At 31.7% G+C, this 20549-nt stretch overlaps 1 long non-coding RNA gene across 1 annotated transcript; it reads left to right on the plus strand.

The window, feature by feature from the left end:
* Window positions 1–261: 261 nt before the first annotated feature.
* Window positions 262–19924, plus strand: LOC139526140 (uncharacterized). The gene is made up of 4 exons (XR_011665142.1): window positions 262–318; window positions 5768–5862; window positions 13851–14165; window positions 19883–19924. It is a non-coding gene; the product is annotated as an uncharacterized lncRNA (long non-coding RNA).
* The last annotated feature ends 625 nt before the right edge of the window (window positions 19925–20549 follow it).

Genomic DNA, 20549 nt, shown 5'->3' on the forward strand with positions numbered 1-20549 from the left:
TTGTTGTGTGTAAATTCTGAAAGAAAAATAAGATGATATTTAAAAAGTGTAGCGTAGAGGAGCATCAACTTATTTGTTATTATCAAAAGCAGTCTCTGAATGTCAATTGGCGTAGCTGTTCATTTTACATTTCTTTAAGTTTTATAATAATATTCACAGAAGTATTTATAAAAAAAGATTATTACGATAAATAGTAGGTTGCTACTTTCCTCCGAAAATGTATAGATAACGCTCGATAATTATCTGTTATTTCTTGTTAAAGGCAGCCATTTTGTTTTTGTCACATTTAAAAGGCGATTATCACTTTGTTGTGTAGAGGTAAGACATTTGTATTTGTTTTCGTTTTATTTTATTGTTCGTAATACGAAATTATGACACAAACCAAGTTTTCTTCTCCTTGTTAACCTCAAAATACTTATCTGTACTCTTAGATATTTTATCAGTATATTAGAGAATCTCTTTGTATGTATCCTGCCTACACCCTGGTGTTTGCAATCCAGATGTAACAAAATAATAAAAACCACCAACATGATTCTTTATCCTTACATATTTACAGTCCTAACTAAGAGTACTTTGCCTTGTTTTTTTTTATCATCCAAACGTATACATAAAACTGAGAGCAGAAATGGGGAATGTATATTTGCAAGCTTGATTTAGATATATCAATCGGACCTAATTGAAAACCTCTTTAATATATATGTTCAAGTATTAAAACATTTTTAGATTAACCGTTTAAAATATAGCTGGTGTTATCATTTAATATGTACTTGATATGGTACACTATTTACATGATTAAGATATATATGATGGCACGCTATATTTAACCTGGTAGTCGAAAAAGGAGATGATCATGTTTATTATTTTTGTTCAAGTGAAAATATTACAAGTGAAAATATTATGTCTTATATGAATTAATAAGGTTTATGAGCGAGGATAATGAAACAGTGTCATGTAATTTTAACTCAATATTGAACGACAAAACAATGTATCCTGTTTTATACATGTGCAAGTCCGTAGCGCCTTTCTGTAATAATCTGATGTACAGTAGTTGTCGTTTGTTTATGTAATATATACGTGTTTCTCGTTTCTCGTTTTGTTTATATAGATTAGACCGTTGGTTTTCCCGTTTGAATGGTTTTACACTAGTAATTTTGGGGCCCTTTATAGCTTGTTGTTCGGTGTGAGCCAAGGCTCCGTGTTGAAGGCCGTACTTTAACCTATAATGGTTTACTTTTTAAATTGTTATTTGTATGGAGAGTTGTCTCATTGGCACTCACACCACATCTTCCTATATCTATTAAAACGGCACTTTCAAACATTTGAAACTTAAAAATGTAAAGATATCTAAATAACATGAATAGTTTTCTGAACAATTAAGATATAAAAGTACAACCAAAATTCAAGATAGATTTAATTTGATGAGGCACTACCATGACAAGATATAATCTTAAGCTATAAACCAATAAGGCCTTGTAATATAGTGTCGAATCCTTATTATATAAATGGAATTGAATAATCAATCAATCAAACGTCACCAAATCTGAAACTGTAAATTGAAACTATTATCACACAATACGAGATCAAACTGAGGAATTTGATAAAGTGTGAAAAATACATTCTTTACTTTTTCAAAACCTGAAACAAAAATGAGGGTTCGGTACATATTTTGAAACACACTATCGGTAATATACTCTGTATGCATGCAAAAAAAGAAACAAAGAAAATCAATAAATGAATATGAATTACATTCCAACTCATGTTTCTTATCGTCATTTTATGATATTGGTCGTTTGCTAGAAAAAAGATTGCGAAAAAGTTAACCATGTTTACAACTGATAAAAAATATTAACGAAGACAGATTGTCCTTTGCCATTGACCAGTAGCATATACATATATTTAAAGACTTATTATTATAAACATGATAAAGGGGGCTCCAGGGTATAAACCCATTTCTTTTTTAAATATAGGATTTCCCTGTTTTTTCCCCTACGAATTCACTTGATCATATTCCTAATAGAAAAATAAAATAAAAAATGGGGTCACCGTTCTTTAAGTTTATAATCTACCTTTGAAAGAAGCATGTATTTTTGTTTAGGAACTTTTTTTTTGTGGAACTGATAGAAGTAATAGAAGTTACACCGAAATAAAAAAAAAATTACAGAAATCGATTAAATTTTACGATTGTTAAGTTTAAGTACAACTTATTTGAAAACAGTAATAAACAATATAGGTCATCGATGAGTTCAAAAAAGGTATTTCAATTTTTGGCAAAAATGTCAAAAAGGAGATAATTTGGAGCCGTTTCAATGATATAAACATTTCAAAAGTCATCTGGGGCAAAAAAGAATCGATTTTTTTGGTTAATTTTTGTACCATACTATAAGGTAACAACTAATAGAGTTGGAATGAAATACACAATGAATGAAATGTGTAATGAAAAAAAAATGTTAAATATTTTGCTGAAATTTTTGTACCCTCGAGCCTCCGTAATACATTTTTATTAAGTATTGACTATTCTTTTGAAAGCGGTGTGAATTCAAATACAAAACCAAACACAACTTAACAGTATCAAATAGATATATACAATGTAACATCCATCACAATAGGAACAATTTTAAACCGAAAAATAATAGGAAAACTGTTTTCTTTGTATCTTCTATAACATGTATAATCATGACAATTTTATCATATAGTTGTTGATAACATTGTTCGACTGAAATGATTTGAGATAATTAGGATTTGTAAGTAAATACACAATGTTTCAAGATATTTTGATATACTTTGATAATCTATTTTTAAAAGTTTGCATAAGATAAAATATCGTTTTTACGTTTACCTTAATTGTACGCCGTGATCTCTTCAACAGAACATATGAATATACATATATGCATTCTTCGTCTACATTCCCAATTGTACTCCTGACGAAAAATGTTATTATGTAATTAAATGTTTATTCAGGTAGACTGTAATTTTTACTAAACTGTACTCAATCATAAGAACACACTTTTATTTAATATGTTCTTTATTAGAAATTTCAGGCTGGCATTTTTAATTTTAGGTACATTGTATATTGTGTAAAACGACTCGACATTAGTGTACTAGCCACATGATCTTTGTTTTTAGTAAAAACATACCGTCTCTGATCTGTTACTGTTGTATTTAATTTGTTACACACATTGAAAATTCAATAATTGTGATAAGTTTACTTTTTTCTGGTTTGCCGGAATGCGGCTATAAAACATACTAATAATACAATTGCTGTAAATTTAAATGTAAATAAGTTACCAAATCGATTGTAGAATATGGCATGTAGGGTGAATGAACATCGTTCAGCAAAGATATCGCCTAAATTTGAACAAATATGAATTATGATATGCCTATGTGTTTCCATAAATTATAGTTATTAAGCCTTTTTGTTTTACATAGCCTATAGTTAGCAAACATATTCTTGTTATACAGTAAGCATGGTGATATACATCTTCGCTAGCCAAGGGTTACGATCCACTCCCGCTCTCTGGAGAGAGCGGGAATGGATCGTAACCCTTGGCTAGCGAAGATGGGTAATATATAACAATTATATAGTACTGTAGTCCTGTCATGTTATGTTGTCATTCCAGTGTTATATTTGATATTCCCATAAAAGCTCGAGGTTTGGCTAGTCACGAAACCAGGTTCAACCGAACATGTTTTCTTAAAATGTCCTGTACCATATCAGAGAAATGGCAGTTGTTATCTTATAGTTCGTTTCGGTGTGTGTGAAATTGTCGTTTTTTTTGCACTTAAATGTTTCTGTTGTTTCGTAGTTTCCCTCTTATAGGTGACGTGCTTCCCTCGGTGTTAGTTTGTAACCCGGATGTTTTGCTTCTCAATCGATTTATGACATTTGAACAGCGGTATACTACTGTTGCCTTTATATAATACTTTAAACGACTACACTAGGTTTTCTGTATATGTAAACACCTTTATGTACTTCTTCTGATTTTTAAGTGTTACCTCATTTCAATAGGTTTATAGTGATTATATTTTATGGATATCATTGGAGTATCGCAATATGTTAAGCACTTAGCAGGTGATATTGTACTGTTATTGCGATTTTTAAACTAACCTTTTTAACCACAATATTGTCACTAATAACAGTTATCTCTCTAAACAATTTTCGTTACGTCTTCTTAACCCTAAAATAAAACAACAATGTTTTTTATCCCCAAATTGCTCCGTATATCCTTAGAATTTTGAGAATCATTAATTTTGACTGAAACGACCCGGACACCTCTTATATATAAACATGTTTTGATCCTATTAAAAAAACAAACTTGACATTTAATTTTAACCTTTAAACTGTAAGTTATAACAATACAAGTCCTATTTATTTGATTTGATATGCAATACATTCATGTTTTCTTCACTTTAAAGTTTGAAATACGCTCAAATTGAGAACTAACTTAAGTTCAGTTGATGTAAAATGTTAGAATTCATATTGGGTTCAAAAGAGGTTTATTTTAAACAATAATTTCTTGCACAACATAATTAATCATACTTAAACAAGCGAGTTTTCCTTGTTTTTAACTTAACAGGAAAATCTCTGTTAAATGAAGTCTTGATTTCTTTTATGTACATGTAGTGGTTTAAAGGAGTAGGTACGGTAAGGGCCCGTTTTGGCCTCAAATTACAGGTTCATCTGATAAAAGATTTTGTACGCTTTTTAAACACCTCAGTGGCTACTTCAGTTGATTCAATTAGTTTGTGTGAAAGATTTAAACTGATTTAGTCATTTCAGACGCTCATATTCAAGCTTTAGTATGACAAATCTATCAAATATGCCTTAATATGTCATTTTTCAGATAGTTTTTGTCAAAAATTAAAGTGGCCGCATCCTTGTTCATCGTTAACCTTTATATATGTTATGTATTATCATCAAATACATCTTACATTAAATATTAAGAATGAACACGGATGCGGCCACTTCCATTTAAGACGAAAACTGTCTAGAATTGAACTCAAATGCTAGAAGATTTCAGTAATTTAGCATGATTAAATGATGCTAGTACCCGATATATGTGCGTTTTATTGTCATAAAACTGCCCATGTTATGTAGCAGAAGTATTATACTTTCCATTAAATAGCTTAAAGTTTTCAATTTAACAATTTTGTAAAACTGATATACTTTTAGGCCAAAAAAGGAGTCTTACTGAACCTTCTCCTTTCCACAAAATTCCCTTTATCTGTTACATACATGTGGAGTAAAAAAATAAAATATGTTTTGTATCGGTAAATGCCAAGATCGGCAGCTTACATTTATTCAGTATTTTTGTTGTCTTCATATTATTGCAATTGAAGTTTTCTTGGCACTAAGACATACAAAAATCCATAAACCTCCAGCTTTAAATACAATCTGAGCTATTCATTTCTATTGCAGTATATATTTTACAGTATGAAAAGGATAGAACATTTTATTTCATTATGTTTTTAGTCTAGGTGACAATGTAATATTACGTTAATGCAAATAACAGAAAATTACGGAATAACGATGATACTCAATATTTATTCTCATGCTATAAAAATAATAATAAAGAAGTTGTTGAATATATATCTAGAGTTGTCGATATAAATATATTGATTATTAGGTAACAGTGTATAGTTCAGAAATTATCTTTAGATAAGAAATATTTGTACTCGTAATTTAAAATGCACTAAGCAAGATAATTCATTTTAAAATGTGGTTACTTGTTGTTAATCGTTTAAACTTTATTTGATATATTCATTTCAGATAAACATTGGCACATTTGAAGAACAGATTCCTTTTCGAGATGATACCAAATTATACCATATATCTTGTTTTGATATCTTTCTTGAAAACAGAAGGTATTATTTAAATCGACAAAATTTAGTTTGCTTCCAAATATTGCTCAACATGATATAATACTGTGTGTGCATATATTGTATGGTATTTTAAAGTTGTGAAGGAGAAACATGTCTTTCTTTATTTTATGGATTAATTCGCCTTTTCAGAATCTAAAAGGACTGTGGGTAATCTCATTGTTCGTACAACAAAATAAAAATAACGGTACGTCATTGTATGGATTTCAATTGTTCAAAAAGTTTAAAACCAATCACAACGTGTTGGTGTACGCTTTTAAAATTATTTCCCAGAATGCATTAGATTCTGAAACAGTTAATTAGTAGGATCCTGTATTTTATTGCATATGACAGCAAATTGACAAGAAATCATAACTAGTATCATTTAAATACATTTCATGTCGCTTTCAAAAAGAATCAGTTTGTCAACAATATCCCCACACAGTGTACTAGTGGTAAAGTATTTTCCAATTAAGGCACATCAAGTAATCAATCATCAACTGCCTACCTCTACATTGATACCTAGAATATAAAAATGATTTATTTGGTTAATGACGATGTAAACGTTGACAAATCAAGTAGAAACTCAATCGACAAGTATCTTTGTAAACATATTCGTTTTTCATTTCTAAAAAAGAAACATTTTTATTCATTTTTCCGTTCAGTCAACTGTATCAAGTCCTGTTAGATTACTGAAAGTGTTGTACATATATCTGGAATCCTTGGACGAATGATGTTGGAAGCCACAGTTTAATAACTTGTTTGCAATACATAATATTGTAATTACTGGATGACAAAAGGCCTAACTGAAATACTCATGATTGTATTTCGAATCAAAACAGCACAAAGTGTGTGTACAAACCGGCATGGTATGAGGTAAATACGTGACGGAGTTCTATAAAATTTAATTAGAAATTCCACCACAGTGTTATCCATGTGCTCCACAGAGAATTATCTAATAATCAATCATTTTATTACAAATTCTCAGCTGAAGGCCATTTGAACATGTTGAAATTTTCTACTGTTATCATTACCTAAACTATACAAAACAACATAGACTATCGTTTTATCTAGACCTCTTGTAAGTTTTCTAAAACTTATTTTTTAGTGCTTTGAACTAGTTCCCAAATTTTTTATCAAAAAGCCGTTAATAAACTTTTGTAATAAAGCAAACGCTAATAGTTGAATGAAACTCAATTAAAAACCGATCTCTCATCGCGTCGCTCCCGTTTTCTGATATGTCGCGTGAGAGATCTAACGAAACCCGCTTTGAGGTCACATGTGAGTGAACTGGAAGTTATGAATTTATAATGATATGCAAATGAGTTGACGACCTATTAATAAGCCAATCAAAAAAGTTTATGAATTATTTTGACAGACGATTTCGTCGTATATAAAATTAGTTACATCCCTTTACCTTACGATAAACTTTCAAGATAGTGGAAGACTCAATTTCATTGGTCGGAAAAGACACACCTAGGAGGTCACTCACAAAAATGTGACCTCAAAACGGGTTTCGTTAGATCTCCCACGCGACATATCAGAAAACGGGAGCGATGAGAGATCGGTTTTTAATTAGATTGAGTTGAATAAACCTTTTGTTTTAGCAAATTTATAAAGATGTTAAACATGAATAAAGTGCTTTTGGTGATCATTTTAATATGAAACAAAGTTAGGTTATCGTCTAAAAATTTTTATTGTAGCTTTATCTACTGTAACTTTTATAACATGTGTTTAATTGCAATACTCATATAATAGACCCTATATCAGTACTGAACGAATAACAATGAGATGAAGAACAACGATCAAGAGTTGTTGACGTATTTTCTAAACTATGTTAAAAATTAATCTAGAGTTGTTTCTCTTTGTCTGTTGTTAATTATAATTCACACATACCAAAATTAAAATACTACAGATTTTCTGTATATTATACTCATTTGTTTAGAGGTTCCATCCTAAGTATTTCATTTACAACTTATACAAAAACAATCCTTTGAATTAAACATACATTTTATTACACCAACTTGTATTTACATTTACATTACTAGAATATACATTTTTACTTTTGATGCATTACTTTGGCTACAGAGCATTCTATAATATTTTGTTGAGGCGCCAGGTTGACTACCAATTACCTATACACAATGGCTATCAGCTGACCTATGTTGACATAGTGTCATTAAACCCCTGGTAGTTAAACACGGTTACACCACCACCTACGATTGGGAGTGACCGGGGAAAACACTCGTATTACCAATGCTCTAGTTATTAGTGCCCCACCTGTTGGCAGGTGTAAGCCTCACCTCTATAAGATGAGGTGGAGGATGTCCCAGAGTCACCCATCTGTAGACCCCACTGTTACCACTAACCACATTTTACAAACCTGAAATTTTAGAACTTGTCAGGCACAGAGCAAGGAGAGAGTAAACTAATCCCCCAATCACTATCAGTCTCCCTTGACCTTCCCCCATTCAAAATTGACTCTGCGCCTAAGGATAGTAGAAAATAATTAATTTCTTTAAAATGTCTTGTTTTCTTTCCAATTAATAAAATTGTTAATTACTAAAAACTAAAATTAATTTTGGATGCTTAAATGACAATAGTCCATAATATGTTAATAAAGTGCTTAATAACGGAAATGTCCAATTCATAGAAACGCAAGTTTATTCGAAATTATCCTGTATATGTCCAATACTATGAAGGTCCTGCTTGGATACTGGTAACCATAATATTTCAATCAAATACAGCAAACAAGTGCCTGAAAATATATAACAAAAACAGTAGCATCTATTCTCATAGAGAGGGTGGGCGGGTTTTAAAAAGTTTAACTAATTTGTGTAACACCTGCTTTCTAGTCGACAGCAAATTGACAAGTGCCTGACACGGGAATTTCAAAATTCTAATTTTAGCTGATACAGGAATTTCAAAATTCTGATTCAAGCTGCGAGCGCCCTATATGGCCATGCCGAATATGGCAATGAGCTACAGGCTGCAACACCCACGCACCCTCACAAATATTTGATTGAATTAAACCAGATTATTGAAAATATAATTTTTTTATAATCTCTATTAAGGTGGTACCTAACACTACAGGGAGACAACTCTGTAAAATCAGCAGAACGTTTTAATGACGTTGTGTTCTTAAGGGAATATAAAGCTTCTCAATGATCAAAATGAGTGTTTGTCAAACTGCTATATAACCAGTGTAATTTTTCTGATTAAACGGTTGGTTCAATTTTTCTGATTTTTTGATAATTTTGTCAAAGGGTCAAAGTTAATAATATGTCAAAATTTTAAGAAAATTAAACGAGCCAAATTAATCTTAATTCAGGTGTTAGGTACCACCTTAATTGCAATACTCATATAAAAAGACCCCATATCAGTACTGAACGAATAACAATGAGTGTAAGCCTCTCCTCTATAAGATGGGGTGGAGGAGATCACAGAGTCACCCATCTGTAGACCCCAATGTTACCACTAACCATATTTTCCAAACCTGCAAATTTTAGAACTTGTCAGGCCCAGAGCAAGGGCCTAGTGAAATAATCCCCCAATCACTACCAGTCTCCCTGGACCACCACATGAGAGCCCAAGTCAGCTACCATATCTGACATGGGTTCTAACATTAGCTCCACAGTAAATAATAATAAGATGAGGAGATGGTGAACAAATATTCTGCATCCAGTAGGGCGGGAGTCCAACTCTTAAAGACACTATAGAGACACTTACAAGTGGAAACAAGGAGTTACCGTTCGTAAACTTGGAACAGTAACTTATCAAGTCCAAGTTGGAGATTTAGTATGGAAGAGACATATTGATCAGATTCGTGAAATCGTACCACAGGAAAACAAAGACATATATTATACTGGATGATACGACGCCCAGGATAAAAAGGTGTCAATCGGCTGTTGTCAAGGACATCTTAAATGATGTTACCCCGATTTTGTTTTTTGTCCATGGATTTATGAGTTTGAACAGCGGTATACTACTATTGCCTTTATATACCAAACATACTTGAAATTACCTAATCTGATATTGACACTGAATTCATTACAGTACCAACATGTAATTCAAACTGCGATACCAAAAACTCTGAAAATAACAATGAATCCGAACAAACTAAAATAACCGAAAAAAAACCAGTTGAAAATGCTAATGACACTATCGTTACGAACCGCACAGAAAGAGTAAGAAAGGCACCAGAGAGACTTATTGAAAACATGTGACTGTAAATATTTGTGGTTAAGTTAGTGTAGTGATATAACTGTAGGTTTAGGATTTCATAATTGAACAATTAATATATAGCCAGTAACGCTTGTAGCTATTTAGTTCAATATTGAGTGCCAATTGAATTTATTACTTTCATTCACTAGAGATTAATCTTGTTTATCTTGATCTTCTAAATTAAAAGGGGAAAGATTGTTATGTTTACATTATACGTTATAACTATTATAGTTGAATTGGCTTATAATTAATACTGACAGTTTTATTGACAGGAATTTATAATCATCAAATAAGTGGGTGTTGTGTATTTGGTCTATAACCCTGTGATTGCACTGACACACTGTTTTGTACTGTGGGAGATGTGATGTGTAATAGCCAATATTCACCGTGTATGTTTCCCCAAGATAAATTTTGATTATTTTCTATTTTTAGCCTAAGTTACTCGTCATAGGTGGCCCAGTTTTCTGACCTCGTTGCCGCTAATCTTATATCGCGCATATATTATAACGATTCCTGTGCCCGTGTACTGTATTTCTCAATGTAGACACTCATAAAAACTATGAATGCTGAAGTCCATTCATTTATGGACAAATAAACACTCGACGATCTTTTGTCAATGCAAATTTTCCCCCTTTTTAATTTCAAATCGCCCTCGTCTACCTCTTCCCTTGCTTTTTGCGTTCTCAAAAGAGAATGAAGCTCAATAAACTTTCCCTCCCAAATTTGTTCCTTAATTTTAAAAGGCACGTGTTCCCCCACTGTGTCACGAATGCTAGATTCTTGTGACGGAGTAAAATCAATGGAATTATTTGCAATTTCAAAGTTTTGGTGTACCGAGTTTTGCCTTAAAGCGGGGAACGCTCGTGCATCCTCCTCCGACTCATTACCTGATGAGAAATCAGTAGTTTCCAACAAAGTTAAATAATCGTTTTACAAAATCTTCTGATACATTGGAACAGATATGATAAGGTAACAAAAAAGGCAAATATGCTAAAATACTTTGTAAAAGTGTATTGATATAATAAAAACATGTACATTTTCTCCTTGATATTTATGTATAGTTTTACCAATAATGATCATATAGGCACCAATTATACCTTTTTGGAGCACTTTTGTTGCTGCATTGTTCTACATATCATTTACATGTTATGGCTACACTCATTTAAGATGCGTCTCTTTTTTTCATTTACAATAAGTTCCCCAATATTACCTATTCTAATGGTATTTTTTGTTAGATAATCAACAACTATTAAAATATACTGCCGAAATTACCAAAGGAGAAATAAACTCATTACAGATACCTGGGTTAAAAGTGTGTACGACAGACGCAAGTTGACTCACAAAACAAAATTAATATAATATAAAAAGAAATAAATGTCATTCTCAGATCAATAGAAAACAGGTTTACACGCGAAACTCTCCTCAGTTATTGACGCTAAAGGGTCGAATTTTCAGTCCTAACTGGGGTTTTTTTTCTGATTTTTTTTTTAAAACGGGGCTTTTACTTCTTACAACATCTCACAGTGTAAAAATATCCCTGCACATATGTTGGTGCTTATAGTGAGGTCTTATGTGTCAATGAACGTAATCTATGTATTGAGTTAAGTCCTTCCAATTTATATTTTATAGTATGTATGTCTATGTTGTGATGTTATACTACTGTTTTAACAAAGACAGAAGGTTTGGTACCGTTAAAACGTTTAATCCCGCTGCAGTTGTTTGCACCTGTCCTAAGTTAGGAATCTGATGTTCAGTGGTTGTCGTCTGTTTATGTGGTTCATTCGTGATTCTCGTTTCTCGCTTTTTTATATAGATTAGACCGTTGGTTTTCGTTTGAAGGGTATTTCTCTAGTAATTTTTTTCCGGCCCTTTAAAGCTTGCTGTTCGGTGTGAGCCTAGGCTCAGCCATATGATGTTTTCATATTGTAATTGTATAACTAAATGTGTCATCATCTTTATAGCTAATAACTCAAAGTGATGGATAGTGACTGTCTATTTAAATTCTGATATTGATGACAAAATGCCTACTAAATAGATAGAGTGTGTATGCGTCTATGTATGTCAACACAATATTACGTACAAAGATGACATAAAATAAATAATTTATTTTTATTTGTCTTGACTGATTATTATAAGTCGATATCTAATTGGACTCGCTTATATATAATAATGACAGTGGTTTTAGTGATACAATGATAACAATTGTATATAGGCATATACACTGAAGTACAACAAATCCTTCAAGCAGGAATGCAAAAGAACTTATGCCATTTCTATGAATTTTCTTTTTCTAGTGAAGCCATAACTCTTTATAAACAGGAACTGCTAAAAGTTAGGGGCTATTTATATAGGTGTCATAACTTTCTAGTAAGACATTGGCGTCTTAACTTGTCCAGTCAGTAAGAAGTGTCATGATTCAATTCATGAGCAAAAAATAAAAAAAGTTACATGAAAGGTATTAACACTGCTCCAAAAAGGTAAAACGAAAAATAGAAAATGCTTATTTTATATTTTATTATACACTAGTAGAAATAATGTTTGCAATTTAAACCCTCTTGAAACAGGAGCACTCCAGATCTTTACGCAATAGATGTATAAAATTGAGAATGGAAATTGGGAATGTGGCAAAGAGACAATAACCTGACCACAGAAAAAAAAACAACAGCAGAAGGTCACAAACAGGTCTTCAATGTAGCCAGAAATTCCCGCACCTAGAGGCGTCCTTCAGCTGGCCCCTAAACAAATATACACTAGTTTAGAGATAATGAACGCCATACTTATTTCCAAATTGTACACAAGAAACTAAAATTAAAATATTAATTTTTAATAGTGTTTGATTTGATTAAATAACTTCTTCTTTTGTTTATCTTGCTCACTTAATTATAAACGTTTTCCGTCGCTCTTTCGATTTTGTTGATAATTTATCATAAATTACCCTGCTGCTACAATATCAAAATCAAATAGATGTAAGCAATCATCGGCAACTGTACGGCCTTAGACAATGATACAATAATTTACCGTATAATCAGCTCAAAGACCCCGACACAAAAGTATGAGAAACACGGATTAATTTATAATAAAACAATTTACTAAAAACAGACAATAAAACTGACAACCACTGACCTATATGATCCTGGCTTATGACAGGCACATGAATAATGTAGCGTTGATAAACATGTTTATGATGCTCAATGTCATACAAACCTGCGACAAGTGTCTCCATCAGAATTGTTTTAAGGATGGGTTAACTGAAGAGCAGTGGTCATGCATTTTGAAGGAACTGCATTGGGTTGATTATGTAGTTAAACACGAACGGGGTCTTAATTAATGCATAAAGACATCACCTTGCATACGTCTAATCGTGTTTCATTTTACTGTTTTTTTTTAAAAAGTCAATTTTGGCCACCACTGTCTAGAATAGAGCCAAGCCTTTTGAGAAAACTCACTAAACGGCTCCCTGATAAACTTTTAAAACCAAAGGCCTCACTTTCACAATTTGGAAATCTTTTATAAGGGTCTTGGGGTTGTGGTAGCTGATGAACTGTATCATTTGATATGGGTCGCTAATTTAAAAGTTAGGGTTTCGCAGCTAGGCTAGTGGCTGATTGTGAATATTGCAGTGTCCGAGCATAACACGTTCCAATACACTACTCAGGCGTTGACTTAGCTTTTTTAAATTGAGGAGGGGGTTCCAACACATGCCGGTCATATAAAAAGGGGGTCCAACCATATAATGGATGCTTGTGATTGACTGCAAGTTTTATTTTCAGGTAAAATAAGCTGGACTATTAAGAATAAAATATCAGATTATGGACAAAATTTGACTTTGATCTGCAAGATTTCAAGCTGTTGTTCTAAAGAGGCAGGATGGGAAGCATGGGATCCAGAACTAAGGACAATATTTATAGATATACGTACATTGACCGTTCCTGCAACATCAAAATATACTGGAGACGTACACAATTTTGGATATAGCCTTATAATCAGGAATGTTTCTTTTGAGGATGTAAATATTATGTATACATGCGTCTATGGGACTGACAGAAGTGACAAAAAAATGTTATTTGAAAAAGATATTTTCCTTAGTAAGTTTCAAATCAGACTCCCCCTTTATTTAGCTGTAAAATGTTAATAAGTGTTTCAGTAACATATGTCAAATGAACAACCGGTCCAATAAGTCAAATTTGCTATGTACAACTGTATCAGTTGTTGTATCTCAAATAAACATGATCACTGGGTTAATTGGAACCAATATTTTTTGCATAATTATAATGCAATTTGTTATGTAACATTTTTTTTCGTTGGCCAAAAGTTACCGTCAAATCCACAGAAGACCAGTCGTCACTAAGGCAGGACCCGCCATTTGGAATTAAATGGATCAACAAATATTCAATTACTATAACATTATAGAAAACAAAGCAGAAAAAAGAGTTATTCGGAAATTCTAAAAATAAAATATAATGCACCATTTACTATCTAATTTTGAGAATTAAATAGTTGTTCTCCTTTTAGAAATATTATATGACGGCTTTAACCGTCTTCTCATTTTAAAGTTTGATAAAATGCTATTAAAATTGTGCATATTGCTTAACTTAATATCAACATTTCTCACATTATTTCCTTCTATATGGAACCATGACACTCCTATATTTATTAAGACCACGTTTTTATCAACTTTATATATTTTTTAATTTATATATATATTGATATAAGCTACAGGTTCGGCTAGCTATAAAATGAAGTTCATCCCACCCCTTTTTACTCAACTCAGGAACATTACAGTTGTTATCAGATAACTCGTTTCTATTTATTGTATATATATATATTATACATTATGTACACAGCCATGTATCACCATCATTGATGGCGATCCGATGGATACATCTGTTGTAGGGTTGTCACTGACTCAGACGTATATGTATATATATATATATATATATATACATAAATTGAAAGGGGGGGCCTAGATAAAATGTAAGTGTACTTGTATTGTTTAAATCTGTATTCTCATTGTTTGACCTCATGATGTAATTAATGAATCCAACGAATAAACTATAAATCAAAATCACTAAAGAAATTATGTTTCATTTGGCTGTAAATTTGTCATGGCATTTATTGCAAGAAAGAAACACAATCAACTTGTCAATCAAAACTTGATGACGATTGAATTACTGAAGGGCGATCCAGCAGTAACAAAGTTATATCAGGAGCCACTGGGTAGTCCATAGCAGCTTAAAGTAAATTCCGCCTGTCCATTCACAATACAAAAAAGCTCCAAACTCAGTCTGTTATATATGCCATGACGCTGGTTCTATAATCATTCTTCCAAAACTGAAACGATAAATGAAAAGCAGCAGAAAATATTCATAATGGGGAAAAGGGAGGGCGGGTAAATTCTATAGCTTTGGTCAAGCTCCGTGTAAGGTTTGAATTCAAATGACCAAACCACACGAGGTAAATTGCACGGACTAACATTTCGCGGGCTAAACTAATTAGCATATTAAAGTGACCAGTATAAAATGAATCGAACACACCGTCAATTTAAATCAATAATAGGCATACCAAGTTATATAATTACAATAACTGAATTTAATTATTATTGAATTAAATTCTAGTATGTTTTTATTGTCTCAATCATTTATGACGTGTATACAACTGTTGGCGTTGTTAATTTGAATGAAATGAATGATATTTTAAAAGTGGCAATCAAATTCAATTTGTAATGCACAAAAATACGGGTATCATTCAATGATACATCGTCTCAACGACAACAGAAAAGATTTTATGTTTGTATTTGTGTTCGCATGACAATACTTCAATTGTCAAATGCATTTATTGACAATCAACATTGCATTTATCGAAAGGCAAACAACGAGTATTTTTTTCACAAAATTCATAAGCAAATTATTGTGCTCTCAAAACAAATAGTTTCCTTCTCAGTTTCATGAATGGTACATTAAGTCCAAGGATATCTGATGATATCTTATAAAATGTATTGGCCTGGAAATATCAAAATCTAAGGTAAATTGAGTGTCACTAAATTACAATACATGATAACACCATAGGGCCTTTTTCAAAGGCTTTGGTGACATATGACCTTGTAAATATCAAACGGAACGTAAATTTTATTGCAGTTATGCAAGGGAAAAAGTACTTAGAAACAATATATATTTTAAGAATCAGAAAACAGTAAACATAAAATGACACCAAATGTCACCTATTCTAAACCGGAAGTAATACATTATTTCCTTTAATTTAATGAAATATAAATAGAAACCATCAATTTTTGTAATCAGTTTAAGTACGTAATCGTATGCCCGGAAAATCAGTAAACCAATCGTGGCTCCCCTTATTTCAAGAAATAAACATCGCATCTTTATATTTTTGGAATCCGTGCAAAGAAAGCAATCATATAACGATTGAAGGTGACTTCTAATTAACCTGAAGGAGCAAATTATCTCAAATATTTAATACAAACCTACAGGTCACCTACTTGTTTTTTAAATCAGTGTTAATATAGGGATCATCATAATCATACGATGCCAGAAGTACTATTTAAAAGATCCGGAAGAAGCAAATATCTCCCTTATTTCAGACAAAAGTATATCGAAACCATACAATAAATGTCCTCATGTGCATATTGAAGTATTTCGCAAAATACCTAACAATTCATATCACATGTCATGATTATTGATGATATCAAATATATGAACAACAGCATTAACTAGTAAACGTTTGCATTACCTATGCGCATGATGAAGATCATACTAAAGTTTTAAAACTATGAGAAACATCAATAGTTTTTTCTCAGTTTCATAATATTTGTCTTTAGTCAAGTTTTATTACACCTATACATTGAAAACATAATATTGATGTATAATGTCCAACATGTGCCGAGATACGACGAATTACCATCCGATAGCGTTACTGACATGTGATACTTACCGGGCACAGTTATTGTATCTATATTTCAGGCCATGACGGAACATACGAAATTTAAGCGAAATGAAAACATTTTATCTAAACACATTGTTGTGTCGACATTTTATTGTTTTATCCGTTATCTATTTTTGTAATTAGATTATCATTTACCGGTAATAAACCATTTTGTAATCCTTAACTGACTATTTTTTTTAGAATATTTGACAGGTGAAGATAGCATAATGAATTTTCAACGGTAGATTATAGTCCAGAAACTAAACAAAAACAATCAAACGCACAATTGTTTTCTTTGTGTGAAAAAATAATAAATCGAAATTACACAAAACCATTTTATCAATGTAACCTTCAAATACAATCATGTTTTCAATCTTCAAGACGGTTTCAAAAGAAAAAAAACCTTTCATATTGATTTTACCATTGCAGGTACTTATTTCACAGCTGATTTTCTAATGTAAATTTTTTGAAAAACTAAGAATTTTCTTATCTCAGAAATAAATGAACTCGGTCGTATTTCGCACACATTTTTGGAATTTTTGGTCATTAATGCTTTTCAACTTTGTACTTGTTTTGCTTTATAACTTTGTTTGGTCTGAGCGTCACTGATGTGTCTTATGTAGTCGAAACTCGCGTCCTGCGTATGAAATTATTATCCTGGTACCCTTTATAACTATTTACACTATTAGGTCAATGCCACTATTGGTGGACGTTTCGTTCTCCAGGGTATCACTAGCTCAGTAGTAAGCACAAATTAAGGATGTTCTTATCTCAAGAATGATTACCTTAGCCGTATTTGGCAAAACTTTTTGAAATTTTTGATTATTAATACTAAACAAGTACAAAGTTGTAGAGCATTTAAAAATTACCATATAAATTCATGTGAACACCGAAGTGCTGACTACTGGGCTCGTGATACCCTGGAGAATGAAACGTTCACCAACAGTGGCATCGACCCAGTTGTGTAAAAGATTATCAAAGGTACCAGGATTATAACTTAATACGCCAGACGCGCGTTTTGTCTACATGAAATTCATCAGTGACGCTCAGATAAAAAAGTTATAAAACCAAACAAGTACAAAAATGTAGAGCATTTATGACCCAAAATTCCAAAAAGTTGTGCCAAATACGGCTCAGTTAATCTATTCTTAGGATAAGAACCACATATTGTTTTTTTTTCTCGACTAAATCATTAATCAAGAATTCGATTAACAATCAAAAACTCACCCTGTGTACAAAATGTCAATCGAGAATTTGCTACATAAACTAGGGGATATCATAAGTTTAAATAATTTTTTCAGATGTCGACTTAAGGTAACAATTTTTATCCTCATAAATCTTATATGTTCTCTTGCATAGGAATATAGTGCAAAACTAGGCTTATCGACGACAACAAACAGTTGTTCTGGAAATATATGAACACGTTACTGCATGTTATCGGTTAAATAAATATGTGTTCGATTCGCACTTTTTTCGTAGTGATATCTTTTTTTAAACCGATGTACACTCTTGAATTCAAATATGCGTAAGTACTAGATTTATATAACGAATCACATGTGTGTTAAAGAGGATTAAGACATTTTGTATTGTGTTATGTAAATATGATAACACAATCATTTCCTGTATTGAGTTAGTTGAAATAGTGGGGATAATGAAAGTAGTTTTACTATGTTGAACATAAAAGTACTAATTACATTTTTCTCTCTCAAATGTACTTTCGAAACAGTTTCAGACACGTCACATTAGTTAGGTCTTAAATTTAAAAAATATCGAACGCAATAAAGATTTAGCAACGGAATACGACAATGTACACTTAGAATGCAATTTACCAACCGATATGGTTGAACCTGTTTCTTCACCGTGAACATGTTTCCACATATTTGTCTCATTCATCTAATAACAAACAAAATCCCAAAAAAGGAATTAATAAGAGATGACTAGATGCAACAACTAATTCCCCTTTGTTGTCCGGAATGACATCGAATAACTCTGAATACACATTTTATTTTAGTTCAAGTTTGAAACAACCCGATTACTGATAACGACATCACTTTCCTAATATTTTGCATTAGGAATATACTTTCCGTTTCACGAACATTTTTAGTCCTAGTGCAAGCAAAAATTATGATACGCATACACTGTATTTTAATGTGTATGTAGAAATACATGTTGTGTGACTTCAACTGTACTTTGTTTCTGTTAAAGGGGTCAACATGTGATACATTTAAAAAGAGTCAATCTACCACACGTGTTATGAAAATCAATCTTTACAAAATTTTGTGTTTGTTTGATTTTTTCATCTTATTTGAAATATTAAACAATATTAAAGTCAAATAAAAAAAAAAACCTTAACAGTCAAATCTGAAAAAATACGACAGCTTCAACGTTTCCAACATTTTACAGATTGGACTGCTTATATCCTTATCAAAATGTATCAATTTCAAATTATTAAATATAATTATGTAGTGAAATAAACGAAATATACGATTACAATATATATAATCATGTTTATAATGAAATTTTACACGGTTAGGTGCCGAAATAATGTGTCACCTTTTTTTTGTATTTCATATGTTAATCAATAAATAGATTTCAGTAATAATAATACATATGATTATGTTAACAGTTTACATCTTCCTTTTTCGGAAATATAGTATAGGACATTTAGGAACACGTTACTGCATGTTTTCGATCGATGAATGTTTGCGGTAATATTTATTTTAAAACAGATCATAATGGTGCCATGAAAATGTAGTATATGGCAACCCGACTCGTGTAGTTGCGGGCGACGTTTCACGAATATTTTGATTCAAATGATAATTTTTAATGCATATTATTTGATCTGAAATTGTGCTTTCTTTTGTAGCTGAGAAAAAAAGTACAAGCGGTTACAAAAATCTGCATATAGGCAAGTATAGCACTTTTCCAACAACAGTATCACATAATTACCGACATTTTCTATTGAACAGTTCTGTTCATACTTATAAATGTACTAATTATATTCTAAATGTCTAATATCCTAAATTTGTTTCGTATAATTATTTACATCAAATCAATTACAATAAATAAGCTTTCGGGTAGAAAAAATCTCTACACAAAGTCTAAACTTTTTGAAAAAAGTTTGATCCCTATTCAAATTTTATTTCGTATTCAAATGTCCCAAAATCAATAAAAATCAATTTCTGGAAAGACCAATTGTATTCGTTTTGATAATTATTATGTTTTTCTTTTTATTCTCGGTATAACTAGATAATGTAAGAGGTCGCTATGATTTAATGTATATCATATCAAACGGTAGTGTGTATTTTTAAACTTACCCTGTGTAGCCAAACCAATTTTGAAAGAGCTACTTCCAAAAATCCATTTGGTTCTTTGAGAGCGCATCTCTTCTGCAACCGTAAAAGAAATCACATATATCCGTTTCCAAATTTCTCGTTTTAATTGATCATGATTTTTAATTTTCTCGCGGTATAATGGGGTTATGCAAGAAGTCGGTAAGATGTATTGTAAATTATATTGAAAAGTTATTTCAC

The sequence above is a fragment of the Mytilus edulis genome, chromosome 6, assembly GCF_963676685.1.
Source record: "Mytilus edulis chromosome 6, xbMytEdul2.2, whole genome shotgun sequence".
NCBI lineage: Eukaryota > Metazoa > Mollusca > Bivalvia > Mytilida > Mytilidae > Mytilus > Mytilus edulis.